The sequence below is a fragment of the Gobio gobio genome, assembly GCF_949357685.1.
Source record: "Gobio gobio genome assembly, chromosome: 6".
Lineage (NCBI taxonomy): Eukaryota > Metazoa > Chordata > Actinopteri > Cypriniformes > Gobionidae > Gobio > Gobio gobio.
In genome coordinates this window covers 37,667,274-37,691,486 of record NC_137102.1, presented here as the reverse complement: position 1 = coordinate 37,691,486, position 24,213 = coordinate 37,667,274, and the positions used below count along the sequence as shown (strand labels likewise).

The 24,213-nt window shown below is 40.3% G+C and overlaps 1 long non-coding RNA gene across 1 annotated transcript; it reads left to right on the top strand.

The window, feature by feature from the left end:
- The first annotated feature begins 57 nt into the window (after positions 1-57).
- Positions 58-17,634, top strand: LOC307128035. Its single transcript, XR_013816726.1, has 3 exons — positions 58-162; positions 10,887-11,002; positions 16,067-17,634. It is a non-coding gene; the product is annotated as an uncharacterized lncRNA (long non-coding RNA).
- Positions 17,635-24,213: the final 6,579 nt, after the last annotated feature.

The following is a 24,213-nucleotide window of genomic DNA, read 5'->3' as shown; positions in this document are numbered from 1 at the left end:
AGAGATGTGGTGTTCGCCTTTAGAGGGCGCTCGTGTAACCGAAGCAATGAGACACACCCGAGTCTTGGAGAAGAGAAGAGAAGTGAGCGAGGGAATGGGACGTAAACATGAGAAGTGGAACACCGCCGTTCATTCTGCTCTAAATCTGTTGTGTTTCAGACTGTAAGTACATTCATTTGATAATTTATCAGGGACGATCTAAATCCAAACAACTAAACGATTCAGTTTATTTTAGTGAATCACTCAGAAATGAACCGATTGATGTTGTACATTATGTGCGTGAAACGTGAGCTCGTACTGACTGTTTTTTCAAACTACACTTGTTTTTAAGATTATGGATTGTGTTTTAATTTTATGGAACGAACAAATTAAACCTGGTGAACAGTCTTTAATGATTAAAATCTAATGTCTAGCACCATTTAAATCAGCAAGAGGAGTTGAATTGTTTCTAATCTGTTTGAGCAAAACACTTAAAGCTGGATAATTGAGAGTGGTAAGTGTGATGATCATCTGCTAAATGAGCCACAATTCACACCTTCAGTCAGTGAAGCCAACAACAGGCTCGGATTAAAGGCCTGTACACACCGGGACGAATATCGCGCGCGCTTATCGCCAGCGTTTTTCGTGCCGTTTTTCGGCGCGTCTTGAGTGTTCACACCCAAGCGATTTTCACTGGCGCTGCGCCGAGTGAACGTGCACATTCAGTAGATGCGCTCCCGGTACACAAGATGGTGCTGCGGCACTTTAAGCCTCTGACACTCGCTTGTCACACAGAAGGAGAAGAGAGACAGTATTTACATGCTTGCCAAAACCATAGACATATTATGTATATGGACAAAACCATTCACACACTTTTTGCTAACTGGCAAGCAGCATTAGCAGTTCATCTTCTTCTTTGTCTACTTACTACTTCTTCGTCGTATCAATGTGTGCTCGGCAAGACTGTTTTGTGCTTGAGCGCCACCAAGTCGTGTTTTACTGTCACTTCAGCAGCTCCAGGCACGTGAACAAAAGCGCCGATCTCATTGGTCGGACAGTTTTTTACGCGCCGCGTCAAAATAAAAAAACGAACCCGAGGCGTTTTTTTAAAAATGACGCTTTTACGCCTGGCGTTTTGCGCGTCAGTGTGAACACTCACATTGGCGCCCATTGTTTAGTCCCGAGGCGTTAAACGTCGGCGATAAACGCGTGCGAAAATCGTCCCGGTGTGAACAGGCCTTAAGAATGCGTAGGGCCCTGGTGCTATAACAAACCCAAGGGCCCCCATAGTAGCCGATCTTGGTGCCACAACGTTTTCTACCACAAAAATAATTGTTTTGCTATATTGCGGGTGGTTTGGGGGGCGAGGTCCCCCACGAAAATTTTGATTTCTCTGATCTATACATGTACATTTAAAATTTTCCACCCCAATTCATTCTTTGCGGCTTTTGGCTGGAGCACTGTTTGTTGAGTTTCGTGGTCCAGACTGCCCACGTTTGTTTTTGTTGCAGTTTGTGGAGCTTAGGCGGACTACAGAGACTGCATTTTTTTACAGTGTGTTCAGGGGACAGGCAGCTAGCGGATAGCGAGGAGAGGTTTGCTGTATGTGACAAAAAATGTTTTGCCCTAAAAAACGTGTGACATCGCTTCGAGCACCTTTAATATGTGGGGTGTGGTGGGGTTTGGCGAGCGGCCCACCAGGAAAGGTTTAGGTGCTCCCAAACAGACAAGGCTCGGGCGCAGTCAGCGGAGGCTTGCGCTGCGGAGCCAGACGAAAGTATAAACAAGGCTTAAACACCCTCAAACGCAAGCAAAAGCACCCTCAGTCGAGATTGTGCAGATTTGTGTTCGTGCTCTGGAGAGCGCCAATTGTGAGAGCGCCATCTATTTGCGTGTTTTTGCAGCGGTTAGTAATGTAGCCAGATCTCTTGAGTTTTTATTCACACTGCAAATTATTTGGTTCTTTCTTTTGGAATTTCTTAATTTAGTGAAATTCTTTCTTATTTTAAGTGTTTAACTTTACACTATAATCTTAATTCAAGAAATCTTGTCAAGTGAAATTATCTTGCTGCATGGACAGATCATTTAACTTATTTTGAGTATCTTTTCCCTTTGATTTAGTGTTTTTATGTTTTTAGACACCCCTTTTTTGCAGTGCAGTGCTGAGTTAATGCAGGCTCGCAAAAACTCGAGGCTATATAGTCTATAAAATCCATTGAATAAAACTATTGATTTTCATGCTGCTAAGAGGACTGACGGCCAACTGCATGCTGCAAAGTTTCGGAAGTGACATCTAAATATATATACTGGATTCACTCTGCATGAGACAGAAATATCCTCCTGAGACGCAGAATAGAGGTTTTGCCTCTGTAGAGGACATTATAGTTTAGTGAATTTCTTTGACAACATACACCGTTTTGTCTGCATATTCAATCGATCTTGATTCAGTATCAATTCATATGTAAGTATTCAAATAAGTTCGCCGTAGCTCTATTTTAGCACTATTTTAAACGTTTCTTGGGTTAAATTATATGTGCTCCCATTCATTAACATTCACTTGTGTGTGCTTATTTAAGTATCATTAACAGGGGCTAGAACAAAATCCCGGGCCCTATGCATAGGCAGTCCTGATGGGCCCCCATGTTCCATGTTAAAATATATTTGCAAGGGCCCTCTCTGCCCTTGGGGCCCTGGTAATCAGTAGCCTACTGGTTTTACCCCCAGTCTGACGCCCCTGATCATTAAAAATATTAGGATGTAAGTTATTAACGTTTTAAAATTTCACATTTAAATCATATCTAAATATTTATTAAAGTGCAAAACTGCAATACTTTTTTGAGCAACTAGATTAGATACATGTATATTGATTAAAGAGCCATAAAGGAACCTTTTGGGTATTACAAATAATGGCATTACAAAGGAAAATTATTATTTTTCTAGCCACAAAATTACTCTAATTTGCCTCTTTGAATTGGAATTCTCTATTTTAACCGTAATTACTACACTAATTGTAATATAAATAATACAAATATTAGAAGAAAAATATTTAAAGTGCTCATTAATTGACAATAATTATTTCACAAATAGTATTTAGTACCAAAAGATCTCCTCAAAATATTCAATAAATATTATTGAACTAAAATATAGAAAATTTATTTAATTGAAAAATAGTTAAGTTATGGTCACATTTGACCACCAATGAGTATGAGTGTGACCAATTAGTAAGGAATACCTGAGGGCTAAATACAAGAAAAACATTAATGTTAACAATGTTGCATCTCCATCACTCTCCGTAATAAGGTGATACTGTAAATGTGGTTGACGTAATAATCAATGCACACTATGCTGTACGGTTTACCAAAAATTGCTGCAAACATCTCTATTGTGAAGCTGTTGTGTATCCACAGCTAAAGCCATTCAAATGTATTGATACAGCACTAGAAGTATTGAGCGCTCCATGAACCACGTGATCGCGTGCGCCGCCGGGAGATGAGAGCATGTCGCCTCTGGCTTTAACTGTTATGCCTCATTAGCGCTAAAACTAGGGATGCAAGATATTATCTGCACGACATCGGAATCGGCCGATAAACGCTTAAAATATAAAAATCGGCATCGGCCGATATGAAAAAATTATGCTGATATGCCTTGCCGATATGATAACGTGTTGATATGCGCCTGCAATAACTCACGTGTGCAAGGAAGGACTTCTATAGCGATAAGATCACGTCAGCCGTGTGGTCATTCTTCAAGTGAAAACAAGCAAATGCATTGCATGTATGGTGATTTATATTGAGAGTTTTTAAATGCTGCCTTGAATTTGTGAATCAACGCAGGATTGCCAGGTTTTCACAACAAAACTAGCCCAAAACAAGCACAGTCGTGTCTCCCCACTCTATATGCAGCCTCTACAGCAGCTGAAGCTCCTCCAGGTCCTAGTGCCCGAACGGTAAAATGTTATATATAGCCTATTTAGTGGGGGCGATGTTGTTACAGTAATAAAATGAAAAGTAGAATACACGAATAACAAAAAGTTACTTCTTTATCTGAATAAATAAAGCAGTTATGAAGTCAAAGCACAAGCATGGCACTTGTAAATTAAATACTTTTACATAACATTTTATTACAGATAAATAAACTTATATGAAATTGATGATGAAAAATAATCCAAGGAGCTCTAAAATAATTGTTAATTTTTTTTTATCTGAAGCTAAATACAGCATCAACTGATCCCATTCCACCCCCACTTCATGTGCACAAACATTAAATCCAAAAATAAAATATTTAGATTACAACTGCATCTGTCTGGGTTAAAAAATTACTGACTTTATTATTGTTATTTTCAGCGCTTTTAATATACTCTTAATATAAAAAGAACTTTATTAACATTTATTTATCTTTAACAAGTATCCTTTTAGTAAGGAGACCTCAGAAATCTGAAACCAGAATGAAAAAAAAAAAAAAACATTTTTTGCTCAAAATGGTGGTTTCCAAACAAAGGGAAAAAATAAACATATATCGGTATCGATATCGGCATCGGGCAAAATTAGTTGGAAAATATCGGATATCGCCAAAAATCCAATATCGTGCATCCCTACTTTCGGTTAGAGGTGAACCCCCCCCCCCCCCCCCCCCCCCCCTCCTACCCTACTATGCCGTTGAAAATACATGATGGGCAAGCTTGGCCCAGACTGCAGCTTTATGTGGGGAGACAACTAGTGCAGCGAAAATGTACATTTCGATTTAAATTATGCTTCTCACAGTATTACAATCTTTATGAAATGAATATTATGTAATCACAAAATTTAAATTTTTGTTGAATAAATGCTTTGAAATTTGAATTTGTAAACGTCAATTGCGGGCGATGACTGAGACAGGTTTGTCCATCATCCTGCGTGCAAGTTACATGGATTGAATATTTTTACATTTTAAATTGTCTTTCTTTAAAAAAAGTTAAACATGATCTAACATAACTCAATTGATGTTATTTCATAGCCAACTTTTCATAAAAAGTAACATTACGTTATTTAACTTAAACACGATAGGATATTCACACATATTTAATAAGATTTCATACATCAATTGACACATTTAAGATTTTATACATCAAATGATTTTGTAATTATATAACTTGAAGTTAATGATGCATGATTAAGTTAAAATATAACAGTTAACGTTATATAATATTTCATTTCAAAGGAAAGTCAGTATAAAGATCTCAGGAAAGAAAAGGCAGTACGCAAAGGAGATGCTAGAGAAGGCAGTTGAGGAAGTGAAGGCAGGAGCGAGTTTGAGGGCAACAGCCAAAAAATATAGTATTCCCCACACCACTGGAATCATAAAAGAGAGTGGCAGATCCCAGAGCACCACTGTAAAGCTGGAGAAGGGGCCAAGTGATGTTTGGTGGTGAGAGTTCCCGGTGGTACACCAGAGGCCACTGAAGGTTCCTTCCAGTTGTATTAGGCCCTCTATATCAAACATGGTTTAGAGGACAAGCCCCACATCATTTACAACTGCGATGAGACTGGCTTTTGGGGACAAGCCTCGGTCCAGGGAAAAGGTCCTGTGCCAGACTGGGAGGAAGCATGTCTACCAGCAGCAGCAGCAGCAGATGACCAGGGAGCACATCAGAATCAGAATCAGAATGAGCTTTATTGCCAGGTATGTTTACACATACTAGGAATTTGATGTAGTGACAGAAGCTCCACAGTGCAACAGAATGACAGTGACAAGACACAGATAATAAAATAACAATATACAAATATTTTGACAATGTGCAAAATAGCAAAGACATCACTGCGCACTGCTGTGTGAATGCATGTGACCGCATTCCACCCTTTATCGTTTTGCCCGGCTGTCTTCCAAGTAGTGCCTATAGGCTGGATGGGCCCCTAACGCCCTCTATGCCATCCAGGAGAAAGGTTACATGGACTCGGAGCTCTTCCTGAAAAGGCTCCGGCATTTTATTAAATATGCTCCTGTAGAGAGTCCCCTTATTTTAATCATGGACCAACACGAGACACACGTGGGATAACAATATTGAAATTATCTGCCTACCTGCCCACACCACACATCCTTCAGCCCCTGGATATTGCTATCTTCAATCCACTGAAGAATGCTTTCTCCACCATGGCTTCCAGGATGGGTCTGGTTCGAGGGGATCTTGTCGTGGGGAAGAAGAGGTTTTCACCTCTCCTCACAAATGTTTACCCCACTGCTGTCACAGCCTAGAACATCAAGGCTGGGTTCCGCAAGGCTGGCATCTTTCCGCTGTCCAGGGGTGCTGTGGACACAACCCAGGTAATTTTAACATTAATACAATGATAATTCCTCCTTTAAGCTACTTGTATTTATTTTTAAGTGTGCTAATTAGTTTTTCATGTTTTACTTTATTAGGTGGTGCGAGTGCGGAGCAAAAAAAAAACAAGCGTCAAGCCTCCGACTGAAGATGGTGGAGAGAACAGCGCTCTCTGCTGTAGAGTGGTCCCACCTGGCTCAGAAGATGAGGCCACTGATGAATGGGTCCAGTGTGAGCTGTGCCATTTGTGGTTCCACGTGGAGTGTGCAGGGGTGGAGGAAGTGCCAGACACTGACAGGCTTTGCCATAAATGTTGTCTTTCCACATAAAAACATTTTACACACACACACACACACACACACACACACACACACACACACACACACACACACACACACACACACACACACACACACACACACACACACACACAATGTAAATAGTGTAAACTAATTTCTAGTTAAGGTATTTTTAAATCAGTTTAGTGTTAACGTTAAATGTAAATAGTTATAAACAAACACACACACACACACACATCCTTATTTATGTTTTGAAGTTCTCAAATTTGTTAATGTTAATCATTAAATCTTTTAAATCAATGCAAATTGTTTGCCCTTCTTCTTTGTCTTCAGAAAGATATGGTAACGTTATTCACTAACGTTTCACATGGTTCATAATTAATATCACAACACAATCATGCTTAACTCGCATGGTCTTCTAGGTTATTAAAGCAGCAATTAACTTACGTTTTAACCAAATAAAAAGGTACTTGCCTTTATTATTCTTTTAAATTATGTTTTCTTCGAATGAACAGCTCAAAATGTATCCATTAAATGTCCATTTTCGCCGTTGAAATCAAGTTATGCGCTGTGTATGGAACACCATTGTAAGCCAGTACGGAACACCGTTAACGCTCATCATCTTCCATACACGTGCAGAGGAGGTACTTTTCCCCACTTTCCTCAAATACTATTGGTCCAAAAGACATCAATCAAAGTGTGGACTGTCCAATGGGTATTCACCCAGGGAATGACACACAAACATGCTTGTCTGACTCTCAACAATGGAGGAGTGGTCGCTGGCGTGCGGTGAATGGCAAAAAGTCTATGGAACATGGTTAGTCTACGTTACCTCAGCTCAGCTATATGTGTCACGGTCCGTTCCAAAACAAATCAAATTAGTTACTCGACAAAAGTGCATTATTGTTACTTAGCAACAGCATTCTTTGACAAAAGCTTTCCAATCCGTTACAAGGAATGTTTTAAGTAGTAACCAATAAAAATATGTTTTACATTCCACCTGCCACTTTGAAAAAGTACCTGCCATTGGCTGGTGGCGCAACGTCTCCATTAATTCACGCATGTAGTATAATCTAATGTTTATTTAAAAGCACCGAATTGCTATCGTATCGTGATTCATTCGATTCTTCAGAATGATCTAATGAAATGGCGTATGTATGACACGGAAATTCGTATGCCATTTTGGCGTGCTATCAAGGCGCATAATCGCTTTTTAGCGTGTTTATCAACGCCGTTTCATTCTATCCCCCTACACTGTCCCTACCCCTAAACCTACCCATCACACACACACACACTGCCCCTGCCCCTAAACCTACCCATCACAAGAAACATTCTGCATTTTTATATTTTCAAAAAAACATAATTTAGGATGTTTATAAATCCATTTACATTCACGCGGAATCACACGGCGTAGACATGCACACGGAATCACACGGCGTAGACATACACGCGGAGATGATGGTTCGTTTCGGCGTACACATACACGCGGAATCACATAGCGTAGACATACACGCGGATAGCTCAAAATGCGTACAGATAACACGCCATTTGGCTTTAGAAGTTTGGTGTGTATGTTTAGCATTTTACATCGATTTTTGACTGAAATCAACGATTCACGATTTAAAAATACATGTATCAAGATCGATCGTCAGGATTTGTAATTGATGCATCGAGAAAATTAATGAATCCTTACACCCCTAGCTACAAACCTCTATGGAATGAAGCTTGAGCTGCCATTGGCTAGTAATCTTTTTATTTTACTCACCAGACTTTATTTGTCTAAAGTAAGAACAAGATCTGCTGTATGTCTTCCATTGTTGTTTACTGTGTCGCTTTCTTCTTCATGCGAGAATGACGTCGATCGCTACACCACGAAGTTTACAAAGAGAGAATTATTTGAAAAATTAAAAAAAAAAAAACTATTATTTGAAGGACTTTTACACGGCACCCCGGTTGGGAAACACTGATTTACACGACTCACTAAGGTCACCTCTTTCAAAATCCCAAGAAGTGCCAGCTCTAGCGTGTGAGCCATACAGTGAATGTCTATCAGTTTCAGACTGTCCTCTCTCAATTTTGCAACAACACCAGTGGTTTGGCCTATGTTCACATTTGCACCATCAGCACAGAATCCAACAAGCTTTTGCTTTCAGTCATCCAATCCAAATTTTGACATTGAGGATGGAATGCAGTCAGTCACACCATCAGCATGAGCATGTCAAACCTGACATGGATAGCTTAATTTTCTGTCACAGAATAATGTGTTGCTCCATCAATCATGAATGATATGTAGTTGGACTCTTTCACTTTATTTACCTCAATTCCCTGTAAATGTTTGAAATGAGCTCAGCACTACTGCAGTACTTGATCACATCATCACATCTTCCTCATCATCATACAAAAGCCAATCAATCTGGAACTTTCTCTTTTCCATGACACTTTTTGATTCAGAATGTATGTTTTCTGCCCCATTTGACGTGCTTGGCTGGGGTTCGCCTACGCATTCACTGACTTCTGTCTGCACGGAACTGGACTCACAGTCTCTTAGCTGAGAGCGCCCTCTGTTGTTTTCTCTCACATACGCGCACTCAACGTGAGAAAGAAATAGGCGACACGTGCTACACAAGAAAATTCCAGTGTGAACAAAAAAACAAGTGATCATTTTCCTTTTTGTTTTGAAGTGCAAAAGAAAATTAGAGTCCAGTTCCGTCACCGCTGGGTCTCTGCCGCTTCAGCGGCTTCCGAAGCACCTGCTTCGGTTTCGGTCTCAAGCAGAGTCAGAGACTGGTGGTGGGGGGGCACTTGAACAGGTCACTCCAGCCGGGCTGGGGTTCTCTGTCTAGTCGTGCTAGCACGGATGCTCAGGTTCATCCAAAATAGCGAGGCTGGATGTTGTGCTAAACAATAGCGAGGCTGGATGTTGTGCTTATTTACGTCGAGCCGACTTTTGAAAAAAAGTGGAGATGGTTGGAAACTTGGAATATTACTCCTAATTAAATCCTTTCTGCTCTCCTTCTCCCTTTCTAGCTTTCCATTTTGTGGCTCCACTGCTCCACCGTTTTTTATCCATGTTGTTTGTTTTTTCAATGTCCTCAACTCTCTTTTTTTGACACTATCTTCTACCGCCTGTCTAGCCGTTATCAACAGTTTCCGCGGTAAGCTGACTCATTGTCATTATCAGACACAGCCGACACAGCCAAAAAACTGATCATGTCCGGTGCAAATAATCCTTATGAAGGATAAAGATTATTCGTAGCACAGCCTTATGATTTGAAATGATTTATTTCAGTAATTTTGAGTTTGACTAAATTAGCTGTAAAATTCCCTTTATGTTCTCATGTTCAGACTTGAGAATAATGTTACGCTTTGATTTATTTAATGTGAGGTGGTATAACAAGAAAATCCATGGCAATAGCACTTTTCATTCGCTGCATTCTTTTTCTCTTGATTATTTCCTTTGTATTCCGCTGTAACAGTATGAAAAAGGTCAACATACTGCACATTTGTGGTCTGCTCGCCCGATTTCATTTACGATGAATCCCACAAATAATTTACCGGTGTACACTAAGAATCTCATGTTTGGTTTAACATGTCTGTAATATTGCTCTTCATAAACTGTAATCCTTTCAACTCACCGCGTGAGTTTTTCTTGTTAATTCTTGTGAATGTTTGAATCCCTCCAAAAGGGTGTGTGAGCGCGGCAATGCAATCCTGAAACAGTGTGTAGTGTGTTAGCAGCATGAAAAACACTACTTTTACTGAAATAATGAATGGGATAGGCCTATACAGATTGGCATCTCCTCCCTATCAATCACTTCAGTTAAGTTTTGGACTCTTGTGAAAACTCCTGTTATAATCAAAGCAGCACAATTAAACTTTTATTTACATTGCACTGTTGGTAATAATGAAAGGATTTGTGAGCATTCAGATCTCGGTGAGATTGCCCTCAAAGAAAAAAGGGGATCCCGATTCCTGACTAAAATAAACACCTCTTATTGGCCACTGTATTCATGCGCTCAATAGACTTCTCTGTGATTTTGGTTACAGTTCAATGTTGCAAATAGAAATGTTGTAAATGTTATATTTTACACTCTCTTCAGTGCTCAAACCGAATACGCTCAGGACCGTTTGATTGCGGGTATCTAATTAAGTCAGATAAATACCAAACTTTGGTAGCTACTTTGAAGGCATCTTGAGTAAAATGCCTTTATATTTAACAAAGCACTACACAAGACCTGAATTAGTAATGATACAACCCGTTTTAAAGAATATGGAAGTTTGTATTGCATAACCCCATTCCCATCTTCCTACAGGTGAAGAAGTATTACTAGTAGGAATTACTCCAGGAGAAACAATTGACATATTGTAAAGATGGAGACTGAGGAAGAACCCTGCAGAATGAGAAATGAAGATACAGCGGAACAAACAGGTTAGTGTTCCCATTTGAACTCAACACTGTCTTGGATTGATGTTATGGGGGAAGTCATCAGTGTGACCGATGTCTGAAGCATGTGTGAACACACTCCAATTTCATTGGCTGATGACAGTCATTAGCTTAACTATATTATTCTTAATCAGGGCTCACAAAATTTCAAAATCGCCGGTAGCCTTTCAGGCAGGCACTCTTCAGATTTTGGTAGCCCGAAATTAATTTTACTAGCCTAAAAAAAAAAAAAATGTTTAATGTAGAAAATTGGTTAGGAGTTAAAAACGTTTTCAAAACACAAATATCAACAATCGGATATAAAATAATTAAATTAGAATCATCAATACAAATATGCATCAACAGTATGGAACATGAATCAGTCTGTCAGATATCAACTGCAGTCACAGATAAGAAAATGCCACTCGATATTGAGGGCATAGTGTCTCCATCAGCTTTCTCCTCCTGTCCATCAGTCTCAACTTCTCTGCTCTTTGTTCTTGCTGGGGTTTTATGTTCCAGGTGGTGTCTTGAACCTCTTCCAGAAAACATCCAGGAATTTACTGCTCTGTCAGGACAAAAATATTCAACCGCTTCCCCATTTATGGAGAGTTGCATGAGATCATTCAGTTTTTCAGACTGTAGAGAAGTGTGATATGTTTTCACTCGGTTCATGCAGGAAAATCTTCTCTCACAGATGGCTGTCGATGGACTTAGTCTCAGCATTAATTTCACCAACAACAAGACATGAGAGAGGTGTTCTGGATTCTCAGTGAGGAGATCTTTGTACAAGCAATCTAGCTTGCTACCCTGCTTGCTACTGTGTGACAAGATAATCCACCTTTTCAACCCCATAATTTGCCAGCTCTTCTCTGGAGTGGGGAAGAGTAGAAAGGTCAAAAACTTTGAAACAAGACAGAGGTTTTTCAGACAGATTTGTAAATCTGCTGTCCATGTACTTACCTGTATTATCAATAATCCTGTGAAACTCTGCACCAATGGTGTCTTAGTCTGTGCCCTCACCTCTTCTAGCAGGTTGCTGACTTTTTGTGAGCCGAGTTGCCCAGTAGCACATGCTACCATCAACTTTTTCTGTGAAATTTGTGTCCAAGGCTGGTTTGCATGATGTATAAGTTGTCATGTTGAAAACCAGTACTGCATGTAGATAATATGGTGATGTAGTCCAACATGAAATGTTGGAAACGAACCGTATTCTCGGTCTTCATCTCCTGCAACCACCCCCTTTGTTTTGGCGGCATCCTCTGACTTAATATCGGTTCCTCCTGCCATATTCTCCAATATTACACCAGTGGGAGTGTAATTTTTTGTCAAAAACCAAATGGTATAATGACAAACTTGCTTAAATAGACGCTTTTACATTTCACTTTGAAACCAAATCTTTCGCCATTGTCTTGTCAGTTAAGAGTGAGGCAAAATGGGTGAAGTGAAATCTGCTGCTGGACTCCTGCTGCTGTTCTGGGCTGCAACTGTTGTTTGGTTCATGCTGAATTGAGCAGATGCATTCAGTTTTTAAGTGTAGTGTAGTCTGTTCTTTAACTTACCTAATTTATTTTTATTACTATAAAAAAATTTAAACGATGGTGGCGGGCAGTGCCGCAGTGGGCAAGTGATGTAACTGATGATACGGCTGAACACTGGTTACACCGATTATAGCAGCAAGCCTAGCTGCCACGGAAATGTATCTATGAAGAGGAGAAAAATAAATGATTTCTCCTTGATGTTTTAATCTTAGATCTTTTGAGTCTCAGTCAGCAGCTTCCAGGAGATGCCCTCAAAATGCCAGGGTGGGACGTATCACCCCCCTTCCCTCATTCTCCCTCTAGCCGAGAAAAATTCTGAGGTTACCTTCATGGACTTCTGTGATAGGCACTAGAGTTTGGACTAACATTAAGAGCGTTAGTCGCAAAAAAAGAAAAAAGATTGCATTCTGTTATATTGCCAAATCTAGAGCAATGCTGTGGTTCGATATGCTCATCTGTGGCCTCGGTCCAGGGCTGGATTGATAGATTGTAGAGGTCCTTGATGTTCAGACTAGAGGCTGACATTTTTTCGGGAATCCCACGGGTCACGGGATTCCCGTGGGATTCCTGCAGGATGGGAGTCATCTTTGCTATTAATCACGGGATTTGGACGGTACAGGATAAATGGTTAACGGGAGCAGACGGGAGCGGGAATCAACCAATAGCACAGACGACAAAAAAAGAAAAAAGTAAATGCACCATTTTGTAGTTTCCTTTTAATACGCCTACAATGTACAGACATCCCAAGTCTCCCGGAAGTTCCGGGAGTCTCCCGCATATTTATAGCGGCTCCCTGATGCCCGCAATTAGTTAAATTCTCCCGCAATCTAGAGCGAGCCAGCAAGAGCGCACATGCGAGACACAAACTGTGCACGCGCGCACGGCAGAGAGGGAGAGAGAGGGAGAGACCTTGCGTGTGTGTGCTGGTGTGCAAATAATGAAGCGCATGTAAGACGGAGAGCATCCTGATTGGCTTGTTTCGGTAAGTCAACCAATCAATTGTCAGTGTGGGCGGGCTTTTATCTCTTCTCCCGAACCGAATTAATCAGTTCAGTGTATCTAGAAACTGGAGCGCCATTGCAGAGGGAGAGTGCCCCAAAAAACTAAAGTATAAAGTATAAACATAATGACAATCTTGCACGCTGTACAATTTGTTACTGACATGTTATGGTTGAGTTAAACAAGTTTCATTTCATGTGCATATTTTTCAGGTCGGCTAGTTGCCAAGGCTACATGAAAACAACAAACTCCTTAGACCTGTTTAAAGTTGCAATGAAATATAAATAAAAGCAGTTTACATAAATAGTATAAGCAGCTTATGTAAATAGTAAAAGTGAACTACATAATTTTACATATATATATATATATTTTTTTTTTTACAAATAATTGCATAGGCCTATAGAAATTATATATTAGAACATGACTTTACTTGTATAGTATAGTATAATATAATATATCATATTATATCCATAAAATGACTTTTTTCAGGTTGGGATGTCTGAATGTAACGCAATTAAAATATAACTACACGACCCAGCCGTCCCAGAAGCCATCAGTGCTTTTTGTCACGGCTTCCCGCCGGAATTCAAAGAGCAGTGATGGAGGGAGCTAACAGCCGTGGATAAGTCAATGTGGCAAAAAATTATTTACAGTGCAAAGTCAGAATTAATGACATGTCTATTAAGTTCACAGAACTGGTCGGAAAGTCTGAAATATTAAGCATAATTGATGATCGTTAACATGTAATTAAAAAAAACTATAAATGTAAACTCTAAATGTATTGTTTACTCAACAATAAATGAGTAAAATGCAGCTTTATGTGCTGTTTGGGTTTATTAAAATATTGTAGACATGGTGTGAGCTATGTACTGTTTTTCTTTTATTTGCTGTCTTCTATTTTCTGGAGAAAATATAGAAACGGGCTCAGCAGCTGGTCTAAAACAGGATAGAGAGCAGATTAAATCAAATTCTATGTATTAACTAAACACTAATTGAAGAAAAAAATATATGGGAGCGGTACAGGAGCGGGATGGGAGTGGGAGTCAATTTACCAGGAGCGGGATGGGATGGGATTATTTTTTAAACTTTGGTCTGGGATTGGGACGGGACAAGATTTCTTTCTATGGGAGTGGGACGGGACAGGAGTGAAAATTCACTCCCGTGTCATCCTCTAGTTCAGACCCTTCATTATCTTCATGGCCCCTCCTGTGGAGAGCAACCATAGCCAATTTAGCACAGTATTAGAGCAGGTTTTTGGCAAAATGGGAATCGGAAACCGCTCTCTGTCGTTTGTCTCAGATGCACGCTGAGCAGTGCTTGATTGCGATTTATGCGTGTCTGTGCAGTTTCAGCAAAAATACTTCATTTTAGGTAGGAGGATAGGCACATGTCTGAGAATATCCTGCCCCCCAAAGTGACAGTGGCATGGTTCAGTGGCTATGGGCAAAGGTTGGCTGTCTCCAGCTCTCTTGCTCCACTCTGAAACCCTGAAGTATCTTTTTTTTTTTTCCAGGGTTGAGCTATATTTTCCTCTGTGTTAGGGTTTAAAGTAAAATTGTACACTCCCCTGTGGACAGTTGCTTTGGGTACCCCCTTAGGGTTGATGCAGGGTGAATGAAGTATGTGGGGAAATTACATTCCCCGGGGGAAATGGTTATGGCCAAGGTCGCAGTCCATTTTCTTTTCTCCCTGAGGCAATCATTCCCTAAGAGCTGTGTCAAGTGTAGAGAGGCTGTCACAGCTAAGCCATTTTATTTCTTAGAGTTCTGCTTTTAGGGCTAGGATAACCTGCAAGGGAGGGATGTTGTATTGGCCAGGACTTCCCTTGCTAAGACAGAAGCTGGAATATCTTCTATATTTATGGGAGATAATGAGTAAGGTGATGCTACCACTAGATGGTCTATGTAACTCGTTTTATGGATGCGCCCTGGGTTGATGCTTGGACTCCAGCTAAATTAATCTGTTCAGTCGATGTATGCTATGTCCCACTATGCTTATGCATATTCAAGACGGAGTGGGAATTTGTTCCCCATAGCGTCAATTCAAGATGCAGTGTTCAGTTCCACTTCGAAAGGGAATGTCTCAGGTTACGACTGTAACCGTGGTTCCCTGAGAAGGGGAACGAGGCACTGCATCTCATTGCCATGTCATTGGGCCTGTCTGCTTGTCTCCTTCAGACAAAAAAAAAGTTGATGATGTGTATTATAGGCACCCTCTTATACTTCCGGGTTTTCCACTAATGATTTCACAGACTGTTGCCAGCCAATGAAAATGGAGTGTGTTGATGACTTTCCCACAGCATCAATGTTTTCTCAGGGAAACATGGTTATAGTCATAACTTGAAAAGTGTTCCTTAATTCTCTTTAATGACTGCTGAGGAACATTTAAGATGTAAACTGACATAAACGTACTTTAACTTGTTCAGTTATTTTTATTTTTGTATTTTTTTTTTACTATTTACTTGATACTATTTAATAGTACTATTACTATTATTATTTTGAATTGTGTGCATTTGTGATGTTGATTTTAGACTCGGTGGAAGTGAATGAAGACAAACAACAACAAAAACCTCATGATTTCAAAAATGAAGATGGAAATGCAGTCGTTTCAAAGACTGAAGAGAATGTCACACAAAAACAAGCTGGAAAATCTGGAGTCAAAGGATTTTTCACCTGCACTGAGTGTGGAAAATGTTACATGCATAAATCAGACCTTAAGCGACACATGAGAATTCACACTGGAGAAAATCTTTTCACATGCACCCAGTGTGAAAAGAGTTTCATACATAAAAGACATCTAAATGAGCACATGAGAGTTCACACTGGAGAAAGACCATTCACATGCACTCAGTGTGAAAAGAGTTTCAAGCGCAAAAGCGTTCTCAACAGTCATCTGCACTCTCACACTGGAGTGAAATCATTCAGCTGTGATCAGTGTGATAAAACATTTGTTTTGGCATCAAGCTTAAGAGCACACCTTAAAGTTCATGCAGATGTGAAGCCACACATTTGTTCTTTTTGCGGAAAGAGTTTTTCAGAATTGCACTCTTTAAAACAGCATGAGCGTGTGCATACTGGTGAGAGACCTCATATGTGCTTTGAATGTGGGAAGACCTACACTACGTCCAGTGCCTTAAAATCACACCAGAGAATTCATACTGGAGAGAAACCGTATGAGTGCTCACACTGTGAAAAGAATTTCTCTTACTCAAAATCCTTGAAAGATCATGAGAGAGTTCATACTGGAGAGAAGCCACACCAGTGCTCTTCATGTGGGAAGAGTTTTAACCAAATATCGCATCTACAGACTCATAAGAAAAAACATTGCCCAAAGTTGCCTCAATGAGCAAATGTCCATGTTCAGACCCATCACTCACAATTAAATAATTTGACATGCAGATTAAAGATGAACTATGTAACCTTTTGTCAATACACATCAATCCTTCTAAAATTTGTTTTTGTCTCATCCTAATTCACTATGGTAAGCCTGTTGTAAGTGTTAATTGTTTACTTGCATCACTCGTCAGAGAGTGTCGTGTCATATCTGTAAATAGAGAAAAGTTGCTCCAGCTACTTTGACCCGTGTGGGAGTGGCGTAGGTTAGTTGCCACAACGAGCCAGAAATGTTGACATGGAGCAGATAAACCTTGAACCTCTGGGGAACCACCTGTTTAAATAAACACCAAACAGAGGAGAGTCTGCTGGCAAAAAGAGAACGCAACAGAGCTTGTAATAAAACAAGAATCAACATTAGCTTTTCAGAAATGGCGAGAACTGAGGGATTTGTAATGTTGTAAAAGTGATGCAGAAAAGGTGAGGTAAGGTATTTCACTGAACAGATAAATTGCCATATGTAGGTCTCTAACAGAGTTCATTGTAAAGCATCTATTGTGAAGGCTCATTTCAGTATGTTTGTTGTTGCACTGTGCTGGCATTTAATAAATTCACAAAATACACACTCAAAAAAAAAAAAAAAAAATCACAAAATAATTATAATGGAATTTATGAGTTATATAAAAAGACACAAATAGACAGAACCATGCTGGTTTTTACATTTTACTTGCCAAGTGTTCAATAAAACTCTCCAACTGATAAATTCAATATGTTTGAATGCGTTTGTAACTATTTACACATGAACACCACAATGAAACATACATTGCAAGTCATATACAGTATATATAACATTATAATAACTAAAGTACAACAATTATTTATGAAAAGATGAAGAGTGAGAATCATGAGGCACTTAAACTCATTTATAATGCTTTATGTATACTAGCATCACAGTTTTAACACGTTTTCTTTAGTCAAAACTTCTATAAGCTACAGCAAAAAAAAGAAGGTTTTTAGCCTTGTGTGCCAGTCCTGGATAAAGTTCCTGCTGGACACAAAACAAAGTGCCACACTTTGTGTGTTTTATTGTGGCAGCTAACACAACTTCTCGTCCCTATGCAGGCATGCACATTTGTTAAGGCTGATGTTGAGTTGTCTGGTTGGGATGCTTCAAGATGCTCCTTCATGAGCTTCTCTGTGAATCCTTTCTTTGTCAGTGGCAGCAAATGCTTGGCCTTCATTTGCTCTTTATGCAGGATGAAAGCATTAACAATTGCAATGTCCAAGAGATGCTAATACAGCTTCTTGTACCATTTCTGGGTCTTATGTAGCACATTATAGGACCCACTCCCATGTACTTGTACTGGAGTACAGGCTCAGGAATTTGAATGGCCATCCTCATCCACTGACCCTGGTCCACCATCACTCTCCTTTTGACGGTGTGTCCTCCATATGGCTTGTGCATTGAGGAACACATGACCGTGTGTCAATCCATCCATAAAAAAGGCGATCTTTCCTTATCCATCTAATAGTTCCCCTTTCAGCTTTTTTGTGCATGTCATTTTCCTTTGTCTGTGGAAAGCCCTTCTTGCTCGCTCATCATGCCACATGTACCCATCTATAGCCTTGCTAGGTCTTTGAAAAGATCTGAACTTATATAAGAATTGTCCCCATACAGTTTGTATCCAGTGCCTAGCAGACAAAAGTCTATCAGGGACATAACAGAGTCATAAGTGAGCCTGCTGTGTGTTGCCCTTTCCCCCTCACATGCAAAGAAATTCCAATGTGTATCTGGTAATTGAGTCAGCCAGAACAAAAAGCATAAAGCCCCACCTAGTGGACTTAGCCATCATATATTGCTTGAACCCAATATGGACTTTGGTTGCCACCATCCTCTCATCCATTGAAGGATATTTATTTGGTTGGTAAAATGTATAGAGGGTCGTATATATCCGTTCACTTCTTTTGCTGTTTTTCTTTAATACAGCTCTACTTTCTAAAAAGTTTAGATTAGATTAGATTCAACTTTATTGTCATTACACAAGTACAAGTACAAGGCAACGAAATGCAGTTTAGGTCTAACCAGAAGTGCAATAGCAGCAAGTGCAGGATATACAATGGATGCGTAAGTGCAGGACATGGATATGTACTGAATATGTATAAATAGAGAGACGTTATTACTATAAACAGAACTGAATTTACAGGTGAATATGTACAGTGAATAAATATACAGATGGCTATTACTATAAACAGAATTTACAGGTGAATATGTACTATGAATACAATATACAGATGGCTATTACTATAAACAGAATTTTACAGATAGAGGTATACAATAATATGCTAGGCTAATATGAGGAATAGCAGTGGATTAGGGTAGTGCAATAAATTATGGACAGAGCTATCCGGAAAAAAAAAAGTGTAAAGTGCAGTGGAAAGTGGTTGCATATTACAGTTAGAAGTACAGTGCAAAATGCAAATGTAAACATTGGTACTATAAATACAGTCGGCAGTGCAAATGAGCATAATCCAGTTAAGATATGGCAGTGCAAGATGCATATGTAAACAGTTGTTACTGTGATAAACAGTCGGTAGTGCAAATAACAAAGTGAAGGAAGATGTGAGGTAGGAGAGTTATCAGTTTATGAGGGAAGTGGATCAACGGGGGTTTGAGTTCAATAAAGAGACAGCTCTGGGGAAAAAACTGTTCTTTAGTCTGCTGGTCCTGGTCCGGTGGATCCTGAAACGCCTGCCGGAGGGCAGGAGAGAAAACAGTCTGTGGGCTGGGTGAGAGGAGTCCTTGAGGATGCTGCGAGCTCGATGCAGGCAGCGTTTCCTCTGGATGTGTTCGATGGCAGGCAGTGGAGTCCCTGTGATGCGCTGGGCAGTTTTCACCACCCGCTGCAGTGCCTTGCGCTCCGCAACAGAGCAGCTCCCATACCATACTGCCACACAGTTGGTCAGGATGCTTTCTATTGCGCAGCGATAGAAGTTCACCAGGATAGCCGAGGAGAGCTGATTCTTCCTCAGTGTCCTCAGGAAGAAGAGGCGCTGGTGAGCCTTCTTGACCAGGCTGGAGGTGTTGGTCGTCCACGACATGTCCGCCGAGATGTGGATCCCCAGGAACTTGAAACTGGAGACACGTTCAACAGCCATTCCATTGATGTGGATGGTGTCGTGTGTGCCTCTTGACTCCTTCCTGAAGTCCACGATGAGCTCCTTCGTTTTGGTGGTGTTGAGGAGCAGGTTATTATCAGCGCACCATGTGGCCAGGTGCTGGATCTCCTCCCTATAGGCAGTCTCATCGTTGTTGCTGATGAGCCCAATCACCGTAGTGTCGTCCGCAAACTTGACGATGGAATTAGATCCATACACAGGCTTGCAGTCGGCGGTGAAGAGGGAGTAGAGAAACGGACTTAGCACACAGCCCTGTGGTACACCAGTGTTGAGTGTGATGGATGTGGAGCAGGTGAATCCTGAACGAACATTCTGGGGTCTGTCAGTTAGGAAGTCCAAAATCCAGTTACACATTGAAGTGTTGATGCCCAGGTCTCCAAGTTTGGCTATTAACTTGGATGGGATGACAGTGTTGAACGCTGAGCTGAAGTCAACAAACAGCATGCGTGCATACGTGTTCTTATGGTCCAGATGGGTGAGCACAGAGTGCAGTGCCATGGAAACGGCATCCTCTGTGCTCCTATTGCTGCGGTAGGCAAACTGGTGTGAGTCCAATGTGGATGGTATAGAGTCTTTTAGGTGTTCCAGGACCAGCCGCTCAAAGCACTTCATAACGATGGGTGTGAGTGCTACAGGGCGGTAGTCATTAGGGCACCTCGGGTTAGAGTGTTTCGGCACTGGCACAATGGAAGTGCGTTTAAAGCATGTCGGTACAGCTGCTTGGGCAAGAGACAGGTTGAAAATGTCTGTAAAAACCCCAGCGAGCTGCTCCGCACATGCCCTGAGCACACGTCCAGGGATGTTGTCTGGTCCAGCAGCCTTGTGTGCGCTGATCCGGCTCAGTGCCTTGCAGACATCTGTGGAGGAGAGTGTGATTGGTGGGTGGTCAGCTGAGGGTTTGAGCTTGGTGGCAGTTTCTCTGTTGTCTCTTTCAAAACGAGCATAAAAGTAATTTAGCTCGTTCAGGAAGTTGACATCAGTGGCTGCGGGGGTGGAGTGGGGGGGTTTGTAGTCACTGATGGCCTGGATGCCCTGCCACATGCGTCGAGGGTCAGAGTTGGAAAAGTGACCCTCTATCTTTAGCTTGTAGCAGTGCTTGGCCTTTTTGATGCCCCTCTTCAGGTTAGCTCTGGATGTACTGTAGGCTTGTGCATCACCTGATCTGAAGGCAGTATTGCGTGACTTCAGCAGGAGTCGAACTTCCCTGTTCATCCAAGGCTTCTGATTAGGGTATGTGGTGATCTGTTTCTGGGTTGTAACATTGTCGATGGTGCTATTGATATGATCCAATACAGAGGAAGTGAATGAGTCAATGTCCGTGTGAGTTAATCAATCAAATAAAAAAAGTAATAGTCTCTAAAAAGTTATCAACAAAAGAAAAATCAGTAACAGTGTATAAAGTCATCAATAAAAATACTCCCTAAAAAGTTACTGCTGAATACTATCTGTAAACTTTGTAATCACTGTAAGCTTCTCAAAAAATAATTAATGAAAACAACTTGGTAAACTATAAAAAATAAACTTGTAAACTAATAAACTTTGCAATAAATCTACTTGATTTGACAAAATAAAGGTAATTATTACTTACTTTTCAGCAACAGGATCAATACCCTGTAGAAATGCATACGTGTCAGTGTTGGTTGCCGCAGAAATGAAGCAGGATCTAAAGGCCACTACATACTCCGCAAGAACAGAGAAAAAAGTTCTCGCTCCCAGGGCTGCGAGAACGTAACAACCAACGTAGAACTGACAATGAACTGAAAGACACTCAGGGCTTAAATAGACAGCAAACAAGAGAAGGTACATTAACACACCTGAACACAACTAACTCAATCAGTAACCATGGAAGCAATTAGGGAGAGGACGGAGGAGAAATAACCAGTTAAATGACTAGAAGATTAACAAGGAAATTCAAACATGAACCGAACCGATCAACAACCAACTCAAAATGTGACAATCCTCTTCATAGGAGTCAACACTACTCTCAGTGTCTGATTCAAGGTTGATCTAGATCAGTGGTTCTCAAATGGGGGTACGCGTGCCCCTGGGGGTACGTGAAGGCACTCCAGGGGGTACGTGAGATTTTAAAATATTCATATATTTAAAAAGTAGCATGCAAAAATCCTTTAAAATATATTTTTTTATAAATATTTCAGGAAAATATAAGTATATGTTCATAAAATGAATTTTATATTCAGTAGGCTATTCAATTTCATTATCCTAAAAACCCATTAGTCACCCCCATACCAGGATGTTTTGACCCAACCTGTCAAATGCCGCCTGGCATCACCTGTATATCATTTGGATCAAACATGAAGTCGTGGTTGAAGCGTAGCAGCAATTCTTTTGAAAACACGGAGGGACAAGTGGCAAAGAAGGCCAAACCAGAGCCGTCAAAATTCCGGCTGTATCTTGAAGAATATGTTTTAATTGGATTTACGTCCACAAGTTGCAACCCACCCAAGGCACTGTGTTTTTTTCTGTGGGGAGAAATTAGCTAACAGTAGCATGAAGCTAGCACATCTGCAGCGTCATCTTAAGACAAAACATGGATGTCACGTTGGTAAGCCACCTGACTTTTTTAAGAGGAAACTGTCTGAAATCAGATCATCTCAAGACACGATGCTGAAGGCCTCCACAACATCAGCCAAAGCCCTGGAGGCCTCTTATGCAGTGTCTTTGCTCATAGCTAAAGCCAAGAAGCCATTCACTATCGCTGAAAACCTACTCCTTCCAGTGGCTGTAGTGCTGGCTGAGACTATGCTGGACAAAAACGCAGTGGAGAAATTAAAGACTGTGCCTTTGTCAAATGACACTATTTGCCGCAGAGTAGATACAATGGGAACAGACATTAGCCGCGTTTCCATTACCCTTCAAATTGCGCAAATTGAAATTGCGAATTGAAAATACGCCCAATGGAAACGCGTCAATTTCGCAAAAACTCCCATATATCGCAAAAAAGTTTTTACACTCGCATGAGGTGGTTTTTCAGGCAATTCGAAAAAGGAAATTTTCGCAAAACTGCAATGGAAACAGTTTTTTCGCATTTACAGGTCACCTGGTACGGTCACGTATTGCTCTCACATAGGGTCTACATATAATTTTTTTTTCAACTCAATAATGTACGAGATCTTATGTCGTTAAAACGACATATATTTTCTCCTAATAAGGAAAGTGGCGTAACTTTATAATGACGGACCCTGGTGCAACCACAAATATCATAACTATCTATAGGCCTATACTGTAATTATGACATATATTCGAGAAATGTATTAAAACAGAAAGACGCTATAGTTTCAGCCTTGCTCAAAGACTATAGGTCTATCCATTCCCGACGATCTTGGTTTGCTTCTTATTTATTAAATATAGCTGTAAAGTGGAAAATAATCAAAGATATTTGAAATGGAACAAAATCATCTCCTTTGCTGTTAGCAGCCATCGTCGTGATCAGGATATTGAAATTGACTCAACCCCTTCCCCCTTAACTCCATCAGAAGGGCCAGTTGGAGATAGAACAAAAGAATGGCTGGCTAGCTGGCCAAATGGTTAACACCTTTGATACAATGGGGGAAGTTTTGTCTGATTGGTTACATTCAAATGTCTTGCGGTTTGGTCTGATTGGTCAGTTTTACAAGAGTCAGATTTGAATTTGGTGACATCAGGGAAGAGGATAAAAGAGGATTTCATCTGTAGCTCGCTCTCTTTTTGATTCTCTGCTTTCTCTTGAGAGGGCTCTTTAGCTCTCTCTCTCTCTCTTTCTCTCTCTCTTTCTCTCTATCTCACAGGTAACATTCTAGGCAGAGGCCTACTGAGCATAATTAATGGTTTATGTTTACATCTATTTGAAACTATTTAGAGTGTAACCATAACTAGAATTTGTGTTTCCTTTTAGAAGTGATTTCTGTCTACGAAGTAATTGACATTTTACATTTACTTGATTGTTAATAAATTTGATCCTTTCTGAATTAATCTGTAATTATTAACTATCTCCAATGTGGAACGGTATAATTGTAACAAAGGGTTAAAACGGAACGATCAAATGTATGATTAACTATCAAATATAGATGACCAAACAACCGGTTGGGATTCTCTTCTAAATGCGATAACTATGATAAATGGAGTCAGATAAAGAATATTATAATCAAATCCATTCTTACAGCTGAAACAC